Source organism: Gossypium arboreum, chromosome 12 (assembly GCF_025698485.1).
Source record: "Gossypium arboreum isolate Shixiya-1 chromosome 12, ASM2569848v2, whole genome shotgun sequence".
Taxonomy (NCBI): Eukaryota; Viridiplantae; Streptophyta; class Magnoliopsida; order Malvales; family Malvaceae; genus Gossypium; species Gossypium arboreum.
The window spans coordinates 8,135,008-8,151,826 of record NC_069081.1 but is presented as its reverse complement, the minus strand read 5'-3'; the positions used below and the strand labels follow the sequence as shown (position 1 = coordinate 8,151,826).

The following is a 16,819-nucleotide window of genomic DNA, read 5'->3' as shown; positions in this document are numbered from 1 at the left end:
TTTCCATAAATTTATTTTCCACTGCATTTTCCAAACTTGATTTTCCAACAATTGGTATCAGAACCAGGTTTTGCTCTACCTATAAGTATAAACAGATAATCAAAATAAATTTCTTATTCTTGAATGATTTGATTACATAGAAAGTGGCATTCTTTAGGTCTTGTGCATGTTTTGAGTTATTTATAAGAATGGACGAGATATTATATATTTGTTATATAATTTTTTTTTGTCAAGATTGTGGTTCCTAGGAAATAGATCATAGACTATCATCTCCACGTATGACTTTTTTTTTTAATTCATAGAATTCTTATGAGCCGGAAATAGACATAGGACTTAAGTGTAATTTTTTCAAAAAATGTCCTTGACGAGGAGAAGATGGAGCGATGGCGGTTGAAGACCCAAGGAATGCCTTGTGGCAAAAAGCTATGTAATTTTATTTTTTTCATTTATTTTCTAGAAATAGAACCATGAAAACATTAGTTGGCAATTTTATTTTAATTACATATCTCCTTATATATTTGTTTTATAATTGTTTATAATATTTATATTATGTAATGTTATAATTGTGATATATATATGAGATGATCCATAGTTAATCGATTAAAAAATAAGAAGTGTGGTAATGAGAAAATACATGTGCTGTATTGTTCTATTAACTTATTTGGGTTATTTGATTATTGTGAGAAGTGTCGTAATGAGAAGGTCCATGTCTAGGATTAGACCTTTCTGAAGGTTCTCATGATAAGGACAAAATTCTTGCTATTTGAACTTGCTACACTTTTTGGTGAGTTGTTTTTTACTTCCAAGTATTTGAAATGCCTGTGTTTATGTTTTCATAAGGTAAGTGTTTGTATTATGAAAAGATGTTGCGTTTGCACATGAGTGGTGAATGTATGGAGTTACTAGTATGGTTTGGTTTGTCTATGTAAATGAAGTAAGAACCTTTCTTCATGATTAAGCCACTACCCTCTTGCTTCTGATAAGATCCACTTGGATGGAAAATGGAAATTAATTCATGGTGTTGCCTTCAATGAAATGAGCATTGAACTTGCAAATCGTGATACATGAAAAGGATCATGTAGCCTCTACTAGGGCAAGAATTATTGCAAACCAAATTGGCAAATCACGGCAGACGAATGAAAAGAATAAAATGAATCATATGGCTTGATCATGGACTTGGGCATGGCTAACACGAAGAAGGGTGCTTGTATGGTTGCATGGGTGTAGTATGTATATGCCAAGGAATAGTGCCTAATGTATAGTCTATTTGTGTTTGGTATTTGCCAACTGGCTAACTGTATGACTTGTCAAGTTGGAAAGGTTCATTTGAATTTCATGTGTTCTCTAAAATGTCTACTCTGGAACTCACTAAGTTCTTTAAACTTATTCAATTACCTTTCCTTCTTAGGCTTACTGACGAAGTAAAAGATCTGAAAACTACACCAAAAGACTAGCGTTGCCATGAGACTTATAATATTTTGTATTATGCATGGCATAGGGGTGGTATCTAGATGATTTATTTTGAAGATCGATCTATGTATTTAAAATTATGCTTAAGAATTGCAACTCCTATGAAAAAATTTCAGTGAAATTTCTCTATCTTTGAAAATGTATAATCTCATTATCTTTGAATGGAGAATGTTTTACAATTCATATTCCCTTAAATTGTATCTTTATGATGTGCACACTAGTTACGATTTTTAATGAAAAAATGTTCAAGTAGTGACGTGCCATTCTTGGATCCTCCTTAAGGATTAGGTTTGGAGTGTTACACATATATCTATTATATACTTATAACTTAAAGTTATCAAGCTTTACATTCTCAATACAAAATTAACACCAATTCATCTCACTTCAATACCATCCATATAGACATTTCGTTATACTTATAATAACAATATTTCAAACAACCACTTCTAATATCACTTCAATCACTTGTTTCTAGAGTCTTCCAGCTCGTTTGAATCTATTTCGAACCCCTAAGCTTGGTTTAATTTGGTTAACATACTCTATCATATGACTATAACATTTCGTATGCCTTTAATTACAAAACACATTAATATAATCCAATTAACCTTACTCAAATTTTTAAGTTGAATACTCGAATTAGTCAATCTGCATCTCAAATTGGCATTATAGTGTATCATCGGTTAACCCAAAGTATAGACCTGTACATTTCATAAAGTAACCAATTTGCAATATCATCACACAATTCAATTCACACCCCCCATCATTCTCAATTCATCAATTCGTCATGTAATATAACATATTTCAACTCAATTTCGTACTAATTTACTGTGTTAATTAAGTCATGCAACCTTCTACTCTATTCAATTTAGCCCCTATTTCAATATTCAGTTCCAACCATAACATTTCACTCAATAATTATTATTATCTTACAACAATATTGTATAATACATTATATCATGAAAGTTTAGTAACTAAATTAGTTTCAGGTCATAGAAATACAAACCAAAAGCTTGCATTACTCGTCGTCGTCTCGTGCCTTTCCTTTCCCTTTCAACAATCTTGCATAGTCTTTAGTTACGAATAATAATTCAATAATATAATATCAAATTCTATCAATTCACATTCAATTACAAGGTCATCCATATTTTGTAAATTATTCAATTTAGTCCCTCATCTCTATAATCAACAAAATTCACACCAATATGATTCGATCAATTATAATTAGCTATTAATTCATTAAACATCTCAAATTACTATTCATAATATTCAATTTATCATTTCTTTATGATTTAGTTCATATCTCACCTTTTGTACCAAGTTGCAAACAATTCAAATTATTATTGAACATACATAAATTCATAATTAAAGTATATAAAAATTTAAATAAAATCATACCATATGAATTACCTGGTTAAATCAACAAACAAGTTGAACTGCAAGAACTAACTGATAACTTTGCCTTTACCCCGATTATTTTTTATTTGGTCCAATTTTCAATCTATACAATTATTCAATTCAATTTATCAATTCCAAACATCTTATATCATCCAATTATATTCATATGTCAAATAAATTTTAATTTTAAATACCCCTAAATTTTTACATTTTATTCAATTCAATCCTTAAAACCAAAATTGCAATATCTTTCAAATTTGAGCCCCAATTTCAAAACTAATCTCAATTACATCCTTCTAAGGCTCTCTACTGACCAATATTATAGAAATATTACACCAAATTTGAAATTTATGCACCTTAGTCCCTATGTTAAGAAACTAGCAATTAAACTTTACAAACTAGTCCTTTTTTTTCATAACTAAGATTAAAATCTAACAAATTAACATAAATTTCATTAAGTATTAAACAATGAAAACTTTAACTAGTACACGAGCTAACTAAATCAAGCTCTCAAGACCTTAAAAACATAAAAATTACAAGGAAAGAACTTCAAATCACTTACCATAGATAGAAAGTTTTGAAGCTTAAAACAATGGCTTCCTTAGGTATTTTCTTTTGTTTTCGGTGGAATAAGAAAGATGAATTCATCTTTCTAACTTTTATTTATTTTATTACAATTATTTTATACTTTCTAACTTTTATTTGTTTTATTATAATTATTTTATACTTTATATTATTTTAATTATAATTTTAATATTATTATATCATAATAACCTACCAAACCGTCCACTATAATTCTAAAATGGTATATTTGCCATTTTTGACCTTGGTTTAATTGTTTTATAAATCCTTAAACCTTTGGCTCAAATATAAATCTATAGTTGCGAACTTTTATAATTTAGTCATTATTCCTTAAATTCGATAAATTTAAAAGAACAAAACTTTAATATATTTTTATACTTACCTATTTAATATTTACGGACTCGAACATCGAAAATAGGGTTCTGAAACCTCATTTTTTGATACCACTAACTTTCAGGTCATTACAATTTAATTAACTTTAATCTATTTAATCAATCCACTATTAGCATCACCAACCAGTAACACCCACCTTGACATGGTCTAATTTTTATTTTAGACCTTAAGTCATTTTTAATTAAAAATTTATAGCAATTGGACTTTACAATTTAATCCCTGAACCTTAATTAATTACTAATTTGGCTAAGTTACCTACCCAAAATTCAATTCATATATATAATAAATCTGTAACTACCTTTATTAAATATTTACGGGCTCAGTTTGCGGAAATAGGATCCTGAACCTGTAATTTTTGGCACCACTAGAAATCGGGTCGTTACAATTTTTTATGATAATATACCAATACAATTTGTGTGGGTTCAAACATCAAAACATGCATATTTTGTTAATTTTTAAATAAAAATAAAGGACACTGAAATAATATAACTTATTTTAAATATGAAAGGATATTTTTGTAATTTTTGTAATTGAGTGCTCAGTTGACTCATGACACCAACTTAGTCAAGGCCTTAAATAATAGTATAGAGATAGATATACAATTGATAGAGGTAATAAAGTGATGTAACAAAATGTGCATAATAAAATTAAAATGTATAATAAATTAAAATAAAACTTTTAGTTAAGTGGTAAATTAATGTTTTACCAATGTAATTAGCATGAGTTCAAATCCCACAATATGTATGTTTTTATAAAAATACTAAAATATCCTCAAATGAATAACTTATTTTAAGTATGAAAAATATTTTGTAATTTTCCTAATTGGGTTGTTGTCCAATTGACTCGTGACACCCACTTAATTAGAAACTTAAATAATAGTAAGTATAAATATAAAATAAATAACAAATATATTTATTAAAAATTCATATAAAAATAAAAATTATTTTAGGTCAAATGGTAAAAGAAAAAATATTTATATACATAGTGTTTTTAATTCAAATTTCATTATAAATATTTTTTATTAATTTATAAAAAATTTAAATCCAAAAATATCCATATAATCATACAAATTAATTTAAAAATAAAATATTTTTGATAATTTCCTACGGGAGTTGGAACCCAATTGGTGGGAACCCCAACTTAATAAAGAGGTTTATAATAATATAGATAGATAATATAGATTTGGTAGAAGAAAATAAATAGTATATTCAAAATAGCATCAGATTCTATTATATTTATATTTAGCAAATATGAGCTAATGAAGGAGATAGGTATAAGTTCTTAAATATTGATATAATTATATTAATTTAATTTTATATTATAGTTATTCGAATATATTTTTTTTGGTTATTACATTTGTAAATATATTATATTTATGATAGCGAAAGTTAAAAGAGGTAATAATAAACAAACGTGAAACATTAATTAAAATAGACCTTTATTTACTAAGAAAAGTCTGTGGCTACAGTTGGTTCACTGAACAAGGCCAGTTTCTTTAACTAAAATGGATGCATCGCTCTTTGGGAAAAAAAAATATAATAACTTATTTTACCCAAAAACTTTACAAAATTATCATTTTAGTTTTTATTTAATTTTTTATTTCATTTAACTTTTAAACTTACGTTATTTGTTGAATCACCCCAAAATAGATAAAAATGTTAATGTTTACTAACTTTCTTGATAGGGCATACATATGGATGTCACGTCAAGAAGATTTAATTTTAAATTTTAAAAATTCAAAAATTTATTATAAAATTTAAAATTTATTAAAATTATAAAAAAATATATCTTTTAAAATATTTTCTATTTTTAAAAATTATTTAATTGCTAATGTGATATACACGTGAATGTCATGTCATAAAGTTAATGAGTATTTTTTCATTAATTTTGAGTGATTTGATAAATAATAAAATTGAAAAAAATAAAAATTAAATAAATAGATAAAATAATTTTTTATAAAGTTAATAAATTATTATACAAAAAATTTGTGATTTAGAAAAATCAGCCCAAAATTAATTTTTTAGGTGAGTCAACATGACAACTTGACAAAACTAAATTTGATATAATTCATATTAAATTTAATAAAGTTTTTTATATATATTTTTACATGATTTTTTTAAAAAATAAACATATCATAAAATTTAAATTTTAAAATTTAAAATATCAATTCTTAAAAAAAAAGGTATAATTCCAAAAAATATCCTTAACGTTTGGAGGGTTTTTGGTTTTATGCCATTGACCTTTTTTTTATTGGTACCCTTAATGTTACGATTTTTTCAGAAATCAGCCCAATTTTAATGGTAAACATGAGTTGACTGTCAGTCAAATAGTAAGTCAACGAAATAGCCTATGTGGCATGCCTCATAAGCACGATCTCGTAGATGACATCATCAAAACAAATTTTTTTCATCTTTCTTCTTCTCTCTTTCTCTTTTCCACTTTAAACTATTTTTTTCTCAATGTTTTCCCAAATTTTCTCTCTTTTCAAATGCATCTTTAGTTTTTTCTCTCTTTCTAGGTTTTCTCAATGTCTCCATGAGTTATTAGTTTCTTTTCTCATCAACACATCTTTGTTAATGAAATGACATATAACAAACATCCAAAAGGGCATGCAAACTAATGGAATCCATTTTCTTCAGTTTTCTCACCATTTTCTTCATTTTTCCTACCAAACAAACAAAATAAAACGAATCCATACAACAAAAAGAAGCTAACTTCCTAGTGTTTTAACAAAAACCTAGCCAATCACACATCCCATTTTGTACTAATTTAGCTAGATCTACCAACTTTAACCTCCAAATTCAGCATTGAGAAAAAAAATTGGGAAAGCATTGAGAAAAAAAAATGTGAGCATGATTCGGGATTGTTGGAACACATACTATTTTTTCTCAATTTGAAGTTCAATTACAGAACAAGACGAGGAGGCTTATCTAGTTTTAAGAAATGTTGGGGATGATGTTGCAAACCTTATTGCTATGTTTGTCTCTATGGATTTGAAGGAGCTTGTTTGGTTTGTGCGGTTGGCCTTTATGGAAGGCCAAAAATTGTTTTGTTTTTTAGAACATTCCCAGGAGTTTTTGAGTTGTGTGAACAAGGATCTCTCTACCTCTTTCTAGGGCTGGAAGTGACGAAACATATTCACTAAATTGGCAAAAACCTCATTCGCCTTTGATTAAAGCTTAATTGTGATGCATAATTTGATACTGTAGTAATTTGCAGGGACTCTAATGGTGATAATGCCCTTATACATATGCTGAAACCATTTCAATTCGTCAACTCTGCTCCTTGGCAAGTCAGAAAGTTTGGTCTCCTGTTATTGTGAAGTTTTGATTGCCTGCAGCTTATCCAAAGAAGTCAATTTCTTGTAAAAATTGGATAATATTAGGATCTTGTTGTAATATTGTGTCTTCTTGGTTAGCTGGTTTGACAGGGTAGATAATCCAAATCATGTTTTCTTTGTTGTAAGATTGTAATATTGTGTTTTCTTGGTTAGTCACATGCTTCTCAATTTCGAATCATGTTTCTAAATAAGATAATCCGAATTTGGGTGTTTGGAAAGAGAAAATCTGGGATAGCATTGAGAAAAAATATTTTATATGGGAAGAGAGAAAGAGAGAAGAAGAAGAAGAAATAATATGGAAAAAATGAAAAAAATTGTTTTGATGACATCATCTATAACATCGTGCTTATGTGGCATGCCATATAAGCTATTTTGTTGACCTGTCGTTTGACTTACTGTCAACTTACGTTTACTATTAAAATTGAGCTAGTTTCTAAAAAAATTGTAACATTGAGGGTGTCAATAAAAAAAAGGTCAAGGGCACAAAACTAAACCCCCCAAACATTGAGGGTATTTTTTGCAATTATGCCAAAAAATACCACTAATTTCATTTTTTTTGTAACAATATATAAAAAACATCAATTACGAACTAATGGTAGAATCAAGGTTGGATAGCAGAGCACATCTGTCCATCCGTATCTTATCATCAACCAAAAGAGTTGCAACATGAAAAACTCTTGCACCAATGTGAAAACATTTGCTCAAATTAGCTAACGTGTCCGCAAAGTTCACCTCTTGATAAAACGTAATTTATACATATTTTTACCCCATATTTAACGTATTTTATGGATGATTTCCCATTAGAATAGGTGAATTCGATGCTCCTAATGCTTTAATTTCATGTTTAATACTTAGGAGAGCATAGGAGAGCGAAAGGAACAAGAAACGGGCCAAAAATGGAGAAAATGGGCCAAAGTACGAAATCAACACGACCTGGACTCCTCATACGGGCAGACCACATGGCCGTGTCAATTTGGCAGGCTCGAGCACGGCCTGAAGTAATCGTACACGAGCGTGTCCCTGCCGAGCCCAAGTTGAGTCCAATTTGGAAAAGGCTAATTTTGAGGGCTCTTAGTCATTCCAAAGCTTATAAATACACCCTAAAGGAGGAAGAAAGAGGGACACACAGGGAGGGAGTAAGAAATTACTCCAAGGAAGCCGATTGATCCATCTCAGAAGCTGGATTCATCATCAAGACTGAAGATCCCTCTTCAATTTCCCCTTCAAAAGTTTTGGGTTTTCTTTATGTTTTGTATTCTTTATTATTCTGAGATGTTTTCTTATTTAGTCATGAACTAAAACCCCTAAATATCTAAGGGGAATGAAACCTAAGACGAATCTTGTTATTATTTTCTGAATTGTATGATAAATATTTGACTCGTTCTTAATTATGTGTTCTTAATTCTTGTTTTGATATCCCAGGATATTGATTCAAGATAAGCTCTTATTCAGATGAGGAATAGACCCTGTCTAAGAGTACATTTGTCATAATTAAGTGGAGTTGTTTGCGCACTTAGACATAGGGTAACAAGATTTTGTCGGATTAGGGTGAAACCTAATAAGGGGATCCATAGATCGAGTTAATGCAACCCTAGGGTGTTAATTAGAGAAAAGTCTCAATTATTCAATCTAAGGATTAGACGTTATTAGTCTTGAATAGGGATAATAACATAACTTAGGGATCTCCACAGAATAAGTTAAATGAATAAATCGTCCGATTCGGAGCCAGAACAACAAGTACAGTCTAGGTGGATTTTTCCTTAGGTATTGTCTTAATTCAATCATTTTCCAAAAGTAACCCCCCAATTCCATTCTCTGTGAATTCTTAGTTTAGATAATTAGTTAGTCAAAACAAAACCTCTTTATTCTTAGCCTAGATAATAAAAAGACAGTCATTGCTAGTACTTTTAGTTCCTTTGGGTTCGACAATCTGGTCTTGCTAAAACTATACTACTGTTCGATAGGTACACTTGCCTACATCGCGATAATAGTTAGTTTCAAGAACGATTAATTGTAAATATTTAAAACCTATAACGAAATAACGCGATCAAGTTTTTGGCGCCGTTGTCGGGGAACTAAGATATTAAGAACGCTCAATTTTTATTACTTTAGCCATTTATATTTCTTACAATTTAATTTAATTTTTTTATTATTATTTATTAATTTACTTTTTCTTTCTCTTGGCAGGTTTTTATAGTTTATGACTAGAAGAAACCCGTCAGGACCACTACTTTTTGACAAAGAAATCGATCACACAGTTCACAGAAACCAAAGAGAAATAAGGCAAAGCTTAAGATACACAGAGAACGAGCAAGAGGACGATACTCAACCCCCAACCGAAGAGATGGCTGAAAACCAAGACAATCAGCTACCTCCTGTAATTGTAATTAATCAAAATCCTACTCCACGCACTATGTATGATTATGCTAAACCTTCTTTAACAGGAACTGAATCGAGCATAGTTAGACCTGCTGTAGCTATAAATACTTTTGAACTAAAACCTAACACTATTCAAATGATACAGTAATTTGTTCAGTTTGATGGTTTGCAGGATGAGGATCCCAACGCTCACCTAGCAAGCTTCTTGGAACTATGGGATACATTTAAAATTAATGGTGTTTCTGATGATGTCATTCATCTTCGGTTATTCCCTTTTGCTTTGAGGAACAAAGCTAAACAGTGGTTGAACTCATTACCACGAGGGTCAATCACTACTTGGGAACAAATGACAGAAAAATTTCTATCAAAATATTTCCCGTCGGCTAAAACAGCCAAATTACGTAACGATATCTCTTCGTTTGTGCAGATGGACTTAGAAACTCTTTACGATGCATGGAAGAGATACAAGGACTTACAGAGAAGGTGCCCTCACCATGGGTTACCGCTTTGGCTTCAGGTTCAAACGTTTCATAATGGCCTGAATCCTTCGACTCGGCAAATGGTTGACGCAGTTGCTGGCGGAACCATCAATAATAAAACACCTGAAAATGCTTATGAGTTTATAGAAGAGATGTCACTGAATAACTATCAGTGGCAAGTCATGAAGACAAAGCCAACAAAAATAGCCGGTTTTTATAACGTCGATTCGGTCAACATGCTCTCTAATCAGGTAGAACTCTTGAATAAAAAATTGATGGTTTTCTTAGTTCTTCATAGGTTCACCCAGTAATGCAGTGCGAAGCAAGCGGAGGTGGAACAAGCCATTCGGAATACCAGCCTTATGGCCACAACATGGATAACGAGCAATTAAATTACATGGGTAATAATTCTCAATATCAAAACAATCTATATAGTAACACTTACAATGCAGGTTGGAGGAACCACCCAAATTTCTCATGGGGAGGCCAAGGAAATTAGAGACCTCCTCCAGGCTACCAACAACTACCCTACCAACAGGAAAAGAAGCCGAACCTTGAAGAGATGCTCTCAAAGTTTATATCGGTGTCAGAAACCTATTTTCAGAACACCAAAACAGCACTTAAAAATTAACAAGAGTCAATCCAATGGCTCGAAACTCAGATAGGCCAGCTTTCTAAACTAATCTCCGAACGACCATAAGGTAACTTGCCAAGTAATACTGAACCCAACCCAAGGGAACAGCTCAATGCAATTAATATTCAAGATGAAGAAGGAGTCGTTGAGCCTGGACCAGGACCAAGGCAAGAAACTGTGGTAAGCAAAGGTCAAGGTAAGGTAGGTTATAATAAAAACAAATCAGTGAATGTCGAATATAAACCTCGTGTACCATACCCCCAACACGACAAGGAAAAACCACTCAGATGAACAATTTGGTAAATTCCTTAAACTCTTAAAAAAATTACACATTAACTTACCGTTTATTGAAGCTCTATCACAGATGCCAAACGCAATAAAATTTTTAAAAGAGCTTTTAACAAATAAGCAGAAGTTGGATGAGGCGTCGCATGTGGAGCTAAACGCAGTGTGTTCAGCTATTCTGCAAAATAAGCTACCGAACAAATTAAAAGATCTAGGGAGTTTTACAATTCCTTGCTTAATTGGTAGTTTAGATGTTAGTAAAGCATTAGCTGATTTAGGGGCTAGTATTAACATCCTGCTCTACAAAATGTTCAAACAATTAGGTCTTGGGAAACCCAAACAAACTAGGATGAGCATTCAATTAGCAGATAAAATTATAAGATTTCCTAGGGGTATTATTGAAGATGTGCTAGTTAAAATCGATAAATTTTTATTTTCCGTGGACTTCATTGTTCTAAACATAGAAGAGGATAGCAAAAATCCTTTAATTCTAGGAAGGACTTTTTTAGCAACTGCTAAAATGATCATTAATGTTCGCACAGGTGAGCTCACACTCCATGTGGGAGACAAAACAATCATCATTCAAGCTCGCAATTCTGGCAACACATCGGAAATTGAAGGTGATCGTCTAAACCATTCTACTAAAACTGAAAATATGGTGCAACCTACTTTGCAAGAAATGAGTCTCAAGGAAGTACATGAGCCATTCTCAAGCAGTAGTAGAGGACCTATTCATGAAGATCGAAGGCTACAAATCAAGGAGCTAGATGAATGGCGGACGCATAAACCGAGAACACACGATAAACCAACACTACTCCAAAACGAGCTCAATACCTCCCCAAATCAACTTAAGGTTGGAGATAAAGTATTATTAGATGCCGCAGATCCTCACATTGTCACTACCAAACCGAATGAAGAAATCCCTCTTACTATACTTAGCATTTTCCCATTCGGTACAGTCGAGGTAAATCATTCCAAGTTCGGCACTTTTAAGGTAAACAACACCCATATAAAACATTAGTTTGATGAGAATGATAGCAAGAATGAGGAGTATAAACTCCTCGAACCACCATGACCATTCAATGGAAAGGTAAGTCGAGCTTAAACTATAAAAAATGCTTCTCGAGAGGCAACCCGAGCACTAACTGTATTAACTTCTTTCAATTTTAGTGTTTAACACTTCACTTACTAACAGAGCTCTTGAATACAGGTTTATCACACAGACAAGGCCAAGCACACGGGCGTACTTATGACCGTGTGGAAACAGGGCAAAGATTTCCCCAACACGGGCTACGACAAATCACCACGGCCGTATGACATGGCCGTGGGTGAACCTGCCAAAACAGCACGAGCGTGTGACACGTACGTGCCAAGCAACCGTGGGCAAACCTGTTAAATTAACACGGGCATGGGCCTGCATACACGGCGTGGGAGAAGCAAACAACGCCAGCCATAGCTGTGTGAAACGGCCATGCGTACGAACATGCCCAAGGAACACAGGCATGGGACAATTGTCAGACACGTCCAAATTCAAAATTCGCGAACCATTTAGCGATGAAGATGTTTAAAAACTTTTAATTATTATTTTATGTTTTTTCTTTTATTTTATTTTAAGACTATTTTTTATTTTTCTTTCACCTTATTTTTATTAGGAAATATAATTATTATTTTACAATTTTTAATTTCGGCTAATTCATATTGAGTACTTACCCTTCCTTATATATTTCCTAAAAGAGTGTCTGATTCTATCACAGTTATAAAGAGCTCCAAAGCTCACTATTACTTAGGGACTCGAAACTCCACTGGGAAAGGTCCTCCACGACTGTCATGTCCTGTTCGACCACGACCATAACCAACTTCAGATATAATATTCTTTTGGCGCAGGACTTATGGACTAATGAACCTCTACCATCGCCGGAGTATCCTCCTCCACCCTCACGCCAATTTTTCTCCAAAACTCCAGTTCAAGGAAATTCATTCATCACTCAAGAAGTTTCACTTCTCTCCTATCTCATTTTTATTTCTATATATCTATCTTTGTACATTGAAGGCAATGTACATCTTAAGTGTGGGGGGTATTCAGTTCATTATCAGAAAAATCCCTGAATGATTGCCTTATTCTCTTGAAAAGCTCTCATATCATATTTAGGATAAATTTTTATTGATTTATGATTTTGATTGATATATCTTGAATTAAAACATAGGCATTTATGCATTGATTGTTTAAACTACAAGACATTAGAGAATCAAGCATGATAAGTTGATTTTTAAGAATTTAAAATTTTAGGTTGTTTCCTCAAAGTTTAGGTATTACTTTGAGCTGGAATTCACAAGTTTTAAACATCAAAAAGCCATAATTCTTGTGAGATTTTTTGAGCCTTTTGAGCATCTATTAATTCTTTCATACTCACTTTTATTATTGCTTTGAGTGCGTCAGTATTGAACTGTTATTCTATAACTTGCTTGATTATGCATGTCAAGACCACACTATTTGATTTGATATGTCAAAATGAGAAAGGCACTTAGGATTAACCCACTCATGCCATGAAAAGCCTACCTCTACGATTAACCCTTAGTAAACCTCGTTGAGCTAACAAGCCATTTCTTGTATTACCCTTAATATTAAACCTTAACCCATTATTATTGAAATCCCCTAAATTAATTTGATCCCATTTTTTTCGAGATTTGAATTGAAATAGTTGCTTGACTATGTTTCATTCTATTTTGTAATTTAACTTGTTCTTAAATAAATAAACATGTATACATATTAGTAGTAGTAATCTTCTGAGCTAAAGAAGTTAAATTCCATATTCTGAGAAAAGCTCTGTTGTACGCAATTGATGACTAGCTATTTTTCTAGTTAGGCAATTTTTCAATTCAATCTCGATTCTAACTGTTTCTTTCAGCTTGTGACCACACCCCCTAACCAAGCCTCGTTACAACCCTTTAAAGACTTTTGATTGATGTATCATCTCAATTTATAGTGGTGGAGATTTGATTTTCATGCAAGCCTATGGTAATAATTTTTCATTATTGACTATTGAGTGCTTCATTTATTGTCCTTAAACACCTTGAGTGATTTGAGTGAATCTTTAGTGAGGATGTGAAACTCTGTGATATTCTGAATCAAAGGTAATTACTTAGATGAGGGGAGACACCTATGTTTTCAAGATAAAATGCTCAACTTGGAATGTTTGAAACTCTAAATGTTCTTTTAAGTTGAATTCTCAATGTATGAATACCTGTGGATTATTTTGAGATATTTTCGATAGAGATTATAAGTTGAGAAGGATTTATTTTGATTATGAGCTGAGGATTTTGCTTGAGGACAAGCAAATGCTTAAGTGTGGGGGTATTTGATAAACCGTAATTTATACATATTTTTACCCCATGTTTAATGCATTTTATGGATGATTTCCCATTAGAATTGGTGAATTCGATGCTCCTAATGCTTTAATTTCATGTTTTATACTTAGGAGAGCATAGGAGAGCGAAAGGAACAAAAAACGGGCCAAAAACGAAGAAAATGGGCCAAAGTACGAAATCAACACGACTTGGACCTCCTTACACGGGCAGACCACACGGCCGTGTCAATTTGGCAGGCTCGAGCACGGCCTGAAGTAATCGTACACGGGCGTGTCCTTGTCGAGCCCAAGTTGAGTCCAATTCGGAAAAGGCTAATTTTGAGGGCTCTTAGGCATTCCAAAGCCTATAAATACACCCTAGAAGAGGAAGAAAGAGGGACACACTATGAGGGAGTAAGAAATTACTCTAAGGAAGCCGATTGATCCATCTCAGAAGTCGGATTCATCATCAAGACTGAAGATCTCTCCTCAATTTCCCCTTCAGGAGTTTTGGGTTTTCTTATGTTTTGTATTCTTTATTATTCTGGGATGTTTTCTTATTTAGTCATGAACTAAAACCCTTAAATATCTAAGGGGAATGAAACCTAAGACGAATCTTGTTATTATTTTCTGAATTGTATGAAAAATATTTGACTTGTTCTTAATTATGCGTTCTTAATTCTTGTTTTGATATCCTAGGATATTGATTCAAGATAAACTCTTATTCAGAGGAGGAATAGACCCTGTCTAAGAGTACATTTGTCATAATTAAGTGGAGTTGTTTGCGCGCCTAGACATAGGGTGACAAGATTTTGTCAGATTAGGGTGAAACCTAATAATGGGATCCATAGATCGAGTTAATACAACCCTAGGGTGTTAATTAGAGAAAAGTCTCAATTATTCAATCTAGAGATTAGATGTTATTAGTCTTGAATAGGGATAATAACATAACTTAGGGATCTCCACGGAACAAGTTAAATGAATAAATCGTCCGATTCGGAGCCAGAATAACAAGTACAGTCTAGGTGGATTTTTCCTTAGGTATTGTCTTAATTCAATCGTTTTCCAAAAGTAATCCCTCAATTCCATTCTCTGTGAATTCTTAGTTTAGATAATTAGTTAGTCAAAACAAAACCTCTTTATTCTTAGGCTAGATAATAAAAAGACAGTCATTACTAGTACTTTTAGTTCCTTTGGGTTCGACAATCTGGTCTTGCTAAAACTATACTACTGTTCGATAGGTACACTTGCCTACATTACGATAATAGTTAGTTTCAAGAATGATTAATTATAAATATTTAAAACCTATCACGAAATAACACGATCACCTCTCTATGTATTTGCTTAAAGAGTGCTCTCCACTTCTAACTGCACAATTCTTGGATTCACAAAATCAAATCTCTACTTGAATGTCCTCTACCATTACAATAGATACCTTTAATAGCAAGAGCACAATTAGTCTCAATAATAATATTTACCCATTTAGCTTCCCATGCTAGTTAGAGACCATCATAAATATCCCAAAGCTCAGCTTGTAGCACACTACATCTCCTAATGTTCCTTCCTATTCCCCACACCCATCCTCTATACTCATCACGTGCCACTGTTGGCAACCAAACAAAGCCCGAATTCAGATTTCGAACACCATCTGTATTTAGTTTAAAGAAACCAGTAGGCGATGTAACCCAACTCTGATTCTTAATTTCATTCACATTACATTCCCCAGATTTGACCGACCATTGCTTAGTAGAACTCACCCACCACCACAAGGAAACTATCACACTGCTTATGTTGAAGGGGGAATCTTGGAACATCCACAGATTCCTCTATTTCCATATCTTCCAACAAAAAATCCCAAATAAATATGGCTAATCAACATTCTGAAAAAAAAAAAACATCAAATACAGTTTTCAAGTTAGCAAACAACCTATCCTCTAAAGAATAAGAGAAAAAGTGACCCTAAATCCTCGAGGGAATTAAATGCTTCCACCTTTTTTTAGCTTTACAACAGTCTCGAAGCACATGAAGGTATGATTCTTCGACACTTCCACAAACCTAACTCGAAGGGTCATCTAAAAGACCTCTCTTACAGCATTCCTCATTAGTGAAAATCCTTCCCTTAAATACCAACCAAATAAAATGATGAACAAGCTGTGGAACATTCAAAGACCAATCAATCTTCCATTTTGTCTCTAGCAGATTTAACGAATTCTTTATAAGTATATCATAAACTGCTTTGACATTAAATTTACCATTAGTAGCCCAACTAGAAATAACATCATCAAGTACTACTAGAGAATTCAGAGTTAGAATCCCTTCAATATAAGATAAATAATCATCATTCAGAAAACACCTCAAATACTCCCAATTCCAGTTATCCTCTATGTTCACAACCTCACAAGTAGTGATAGAATCATAAATTAAGGAGGGAGCCGAACAATGATTAATGAGAGGACCCACCTCTGCTAACCAATTATCAGTCTAAAATTTTATATGAGTCCCATCACCGACAGACCAA

The 16,819-nt window shown here is 32.4% G+C and overlaps 1 non-coding gene across 1 annotated transcript; it reads right to left on the bottom strand.

Annotated features, from left to right (window-relative positions):
- Window positions 1–9,953: 9,953 nt before the first annotated feature.
- LOC128285784 (small nucleolar RNA R71) lies at window positions 9,954–10,060 on the bottom strand. The gene has a single exon (XR_008276333.1). It is a non-coding gene; the product is annotated as a small nucleolar RNA R71 (small nucleolar RNA).
- Between the last annotated feature and the right edge of the window lie 6,759 nt (window positions 10,061–16,819).